Below are 6,000 nucleotides of genomic sequence, written 5' to 3'. Positions count from 1 at the left end.
AGGAAATATTTTTACAAAATAAATAATTTTGAATACAAAATAAATAAACTAAGGGAAGAATAATAAAAGTAACATGTTATATCGGTAAGAAATGTTAAAAACTTGTTTACATTTTCTCAATTGAAACCAAATACTGAACATAAGATAGTATAGAACAAAGGAAATATGAGTAATATTATGTTGAATTTTTATATAGAAGTCCAAATGAACTAAGATAAGAGTAAAGTTTACAGGTCGTTTACAGTATTGTTGTAGATAAACACATACATCTATCGTTATCAATGTCGTAAGTACACATATGGACAATTATATTTTTCTTTGTTTGCCAAATGAATAAATAAATACACAATTAAGTATATTTAATCAATAGGTCATAAATTTCACCGAGGTCATATACAATTGGGTGATAATTTTGCAATATTAAGTTCAGCTCGCAATTGCAAATTTACTTCCGTATTTTCTGTCGGCGAGACCCCAAGTCGAGCTGTTCAGACATCAACAGCAACAACCTATATACTCTTTCCATCGCATTTATTCACTCGGTTAATACGGCTAAATAAATACTGTTCCGACTAAAGAAAGCGTTATCTTATATTTCGTCTTGTAGGGGGATTGGCTTGTGTCCATGGCGTTGGACATGACTTATTTTAAACAGACATTCACTTAAAACTTTTCTAGCTATATTCTTGATATTACTTGGACTCTACGTGTATGGTCCGTATACTTTTCATTGTCTGGTTCGAATTAGACTATGTCAGTATGTAAATATGATTTTGTCATGACAATGAAGTCTGACCATATTGCAGTGAAGTCACATAGTTCGGAAAATTAATTTTCGCCAAATACATCACTTGTATTAGCAAATCCAGGGGTGGGATTCTGCTGTTTGGACACCCTCTTTTCTATTGGGTTTTAATCTCGTAAAAATAGACTAAAATTAGGCACGAACCTCTCCTTTTTCCAGGGGAACACACTAGAAAATCCCTTTACAAATTTCTGTATCAGTGCCGATATGGAATTAAGCATATATATTTTTAGCAGTTTTAATGGTTTTAACATATTACATCCGACGAAGGGATCGGCAAATTAAGTATAAATTTAACTGGTAAAATTGAGAATGGAAACGGGTTTATTCTTTATCTATTTTTTTGAGTCAACAATTAAGAACATTTTTCAGTTTTCCAATGCAAATGTTTAAATAATACGAAAAAGTATTATAAAAGAGTGATGTATAATTACACATACTTTTAGGAGTAATGCAAATTCAACAAGTTTAGAAAGTGACGAGACACTTCAGAGTTTAGACTTTGGAGCATATGGCTTGGCAGTAAGTAGAAACTAAACATATGTATCCTTATTTATGACCTTTGTGTGTCTATGAATTTCTCTACATAATAGTGTCAATTGAAGTTTTGAAAATTTCATGTATAGACAATTATTGCGCTAATATGCCATTTTAAAATAGTGAAATCATTTTAAACGATAAACTTTAGAAATAGATTTAAGCACATTTTTTAGAGAATTTCTACCAAACAGGAAATAATAGAATAGAACGTTTGGATGCTGTTGAAGTAAGACTGCACGAATGAGTAATAACTTTTTTATTCCCTAATTCTTCACAAATTTAAGACAAATTAAAATAAATAATTTGATTAAATTTATAATGTCCAATGGAACCTATTGTTTGACTCTTTTTTAAAACTATTACAGCTGTGTCCGATTTCATTCAGCAGATACTTCAAATCAAATTAAATTTTACCTACAAAAAAATTACCGTAAATTTCATTCTGAATACCACATTTATGTTTTTGTTATGGAACTCAAAGTTTTAAAAATTAAAATTGTAAAATCGTTGATAACGATATTAAGAGGCACTCATTTTCAAATTGCACTGCTCTATTTGGATCTGGTTCCCAATTAAATATTAACAAGATAACGACAGGATAACTGTTGCAGATTTGAACTATTAGCAAATAGATGCATGAACAATCATTTTTAATTTAATAATTCTTTACATAGAATAAAAATAAATCAAACAACTCATATCGACTACTTACGACAGTAGTTTGATCTTTTCAGATATGTATACTGGTAGTTTTTTCATGTCTGGAACGAGGTTCAAAAGGAAAAAGACCTGGAATAGTAATGTCAGTATATTTTTAAAATACGTCAATTAAAACGACGGTCAGACTATAGATAAGGAACCTTAAATGTAATACCAGTAACAAATTTTTATCTGGAAAAAGAGATAAATAGTATGTACCTCAATCGAAGTATGAGTTAAGTATAGCAGTCTATGTGTAAATCATTTTAGGTTGTCAATCTTCATTTGACCTACTTTTTTTTAAATTTTTGCCTTTTATGCATTTCCAGAACAAATATTTTATAATCAATGTCAACAATAGATTGACATATTGCTTTGCTTTGTGTGTTGGTTTCCCGCAGCTCTATAAACACAATTTCAAAAATATACGCACGTATTATTGGTAACTAGGAATTTGTTTTGTTCAATCTTTTATTTTCGAACTGTATAACAATTTTTTTCTTTTTTAGACCAGTTGATTTGCTTGGGGAGGACAAATTGACCTATGCATATGCTGCCGCCTTTGGTTGTACGTCGTCTTCAATACTACGACTTATTCTGTCTGAAAACACGGGTTTAATAAATGTATCTTCTGACCTTAGACCTTGGGTTCAAAGTAAGTAAGACGATATCATTTCCCCTTACTTGTGAAATTTATATTGTGAAGTTGAAATTATCCCTTCGTAAGTTGTACGGACGCCATCACGAATTGGTTGACCGTTATGGAATATCTGTTTCACAGATGATAGCAGATATGTTCGTAATGTCGGAGGCTGGTACAGGATTGGGGAAATGTTCGCCAACCCGCCAACCTTGTCGCCAACGTCGCCAACATTCTGAACAAGACCCCTGTTCGCCAACGTCGCCAACATTCTGAACAGTATCCCTGTTCGCCAACATCGCCAACATTATAAACAGTACCCTTGTTCGCCAACGTCGCCAACATTCTGAACAGGACCCCTGTTCGCCAACGTCGCCAACGTCGCCAACATTCTGAACAGTACCCCTGTTCACCAACGTCACCAACGTCGCCAACATTCTGAACATTACCCCTGTTCGCCAACGTCGCCAACGTCGCCAACATTCTGAACAGTACCCCTGTTCGCCAACGTTGCCAACATTCTGAACAGTACCTGTCTTCGCCAACGTCGCCAACATTCTGAACAGTACCCCTGTTCGCCAACGTCGCCAACGTCGCCAACATTCTGAACAATAACCCTGATCGCCAACGTCGCCAAAATTCTGAACAGTACCCCCTGTTCACCAACGTCGCCAATATTCTAAACAGTACCCCTGTTCGCCAACATCGCCAACGACGCCCACGTTCTGAACAGTACCCATGTTCGCCAACATTCTAAACAGTGCCCATGTTCACAAACTTCTTAAAACATTCTAAATAGTACCCCTGTTCTTCAACTTTGGAAACATTCTAAACAGTACGACTGTTCGCATACTTTCTAAACATAACGCATGTTCGCCAACTTCAAATATATTTGATGGTGTTTATATATAATAACTTCTTTGTTTCGCTTGTGTTTGTAACAATGCATTTGATTTTAACGAAAGAAATCTCTGTATTACTGAAAAATTATAACACCAGGGTTTTCATTATCACAAACTAGTCAAAACATTGACTAAATTTTATCATTGATACAAAGACATAATTCATAAATATAAATCAACATGCAGACATCTTATATGTCATGTTCAGGTACATGAGGTATTTCACATCCAATCTTTTATGTTAATAATCTATACAAAACACAACAAGAGTGCACACGCTGAAATCTCTCGTCTACTATACTGACCATTGATTTTATGTTAATAGTACTAAATATAAAATTTTTCTAAATTTATCACATTAACATTTATGATCCAAGAAAATGAGATCAAGGTCAGATAAACCAAGCCGGAAATACATGTACACCTTTAATACAACCCCTCCATACACAGAATATAGATGACCTACTGCTTATAGTATAAAAGAAACAGACCAAACCTGGGAAATTCTATACTGACCAATGAACCATGAAAAAAAGTCAAGGTCATTTGTACCCTGCCAGACAGACATGTACACCTTAAAATCATTCCATGCATCAAATATAGTTGACCTATTGCTTAACGTATCTAAGAAAAAAAGTTAACCAGGAAAACTGAACATTGACCAATCAGCCATGAAAATGAGGTGAAGGTCAGATGATACCTGCCAGACAGACATATACACCTTTATACAATCATTCCATACACCAAATATAGTTGACCTATTGCTTAAAGTTTAAGAAAAACAGACCAAAACACAAAACCTTAACATAAGCAACGAACCATGAAAATGAGGTCAAGGTCAAATAAAACCTGTCAGACTGATATGTACATCATTAAATATTTCCATACACCAAATATAGTCAACCTACTGCATACAGTATTCATGGTATTAGAAAAACAGAACAAAACAAAAAAAACTTAACATTTAGCAATGAACTGTGAAAATGAGGTCAAGGTCAAACAAAACATGCCAGACTGACATGTACATCGTAAAATATTTCCATACACCAAATATAGTTGACCTACTGCAAACAGTATAAGAAAAACAGACCAAAACACAAAAACTAAACTATGACCACTGAACCATGAAATTGAGGTCAAGGTCAGATGACACCTGCCAGTTGAACATGTACACCTTACAATCATTACATACACCAAATATAGTAGACCTACTGCTTATAGTATCTCAGATATGGACTTGACCACGAAAACTTAACCTTGTTCACTGATCCATGAAATGAGGTCGAGGTCAAGTGAAAACTGTCTGACAGGCATGATGACCCTGCAAGGTACGCATATACCAAATATAGTTATCCTATTACTCATACTGTGGATTCATTTATTTTCGTGGGTATCAATTTTCGTGGATTGAGGAACACTTGCATTTTCGTGGATATCTGATTTCGTGGTTTTGCCAATCTCTGCATACAAAGCCAAATTAACATTTGTAATTCGTTGAACATTTGAATGCGTGGTTCACATGTACCCACGAAACCCACGAAAATTGGTATCCAACGAATAATAATGAATCCACAGTAATAAGAGAGAAATTAACATTACAAAAAATCTTAACTTTTTTTAAAGTATTCACTGAACCACGAAAATGAGGTCAGGGACAATGGACATATGACAGACAGACACTTCATATCATAAGGCATCTATATACAAAGTATGAAGCATCCAGGTCTTCTACCTTCTGAAATATTAAGCTTTTAAGAAGATAGTTAACGCCAATGCCGGATCACTACCCTATGTCGAGTTTTCTGCGACAAAAGTCACAGGCTCAACAAAAATGTTGTCATTCACCTCAAAGCTAACCAAACCTTTAAACAAACTTATTCCCATGATAAACCAGTTCGCCAACTTCCACAATTTCTGAATAATTTTAACAAGTACCCTTGTTCTACAGTTTCGGAATTTTCAAACAAGTACCACCTATTTGCCTAAATCGCAAACTAATAAAAATAAGAATAAATAAAAAACAAATAATGACAATCAAAACTAAGAATTAAGGGATATACTTGCACATCTTTTGTGGAATAAAAAATTCATGCAAATCTAATATACCATCTCTAAAAAGTAATAGCTAAATCCAGTTGAAAAATTGCAACCTATCCAGAAACTAAATAGTGCTACATTTTGATAATTGCTATAGCCCATAAATAGTTTCCAAAAAGGAATACAAAAATCTTCCAAAAAGACTTAACATGGACGGAGAGTTGTCTCATTGGCACTCATACCACATCTTCCTATATCTATTAACAGCCTACTAACAGCCATTTTAAACATCATTATAAAATGTAAAAAGTGCTTTTAAAATAAAAAAGAATATAAACATAAACATAACACAAATATGACATGTTCACATTGCAATC

The 6,000-nt window shown here is 33.8% G+C and overlaps 1 protein-coding gene across 1 annotated transcript in view; it reads left to right on the top strand.

The window, feature by feature from the left end:
* The first annotated feature begins 234 nt into the window (after nt 1–234).
* LOC127730574 (stimulated by retinoic acid gene 6 protein-like) overlaps nt 235–6,000 on the top strand; it is a 45,427-nt gene continuing 39,661 nt past the window's right edge. Inside the window, exons 1-4 of the mRNA XM_052239024.1 lie at nt 235–286; nt 1,252–1,327; nt 2,080–2,147; nt 2,554–2,699. The gene's annotated coding sequence lies outside the window, so the exon portion shown is untranslated. The remainder of the gene's footprint in view (nt 287–1,251; nt 1,328–2,079; nt 2,148–2,553; nt 2,700–6,000) is intronic.

Source organism: Mytilus californianus, unplaced genomic scaffold (genome assembly GCF_021869535.1).
Source record: "Mytilus californianus isolate M0D057914Y unplaced genomic scaffold, xbMytCali1.0.p SCAF_2, whole genome shotgun sequence".
In the NCBI taxonomy this organism is placed as follows: Eukaryota; Metazoa; Mollusca; class Bivalvia; order Mytilida; family Mytilidae; genus Mytilus; species Mytilus californianus.
The sequence above is the reverse complement of the archived record's forward strand: the minus strand, read 5'-3'. Positions and strand labels throughout refer to the sequence as shown.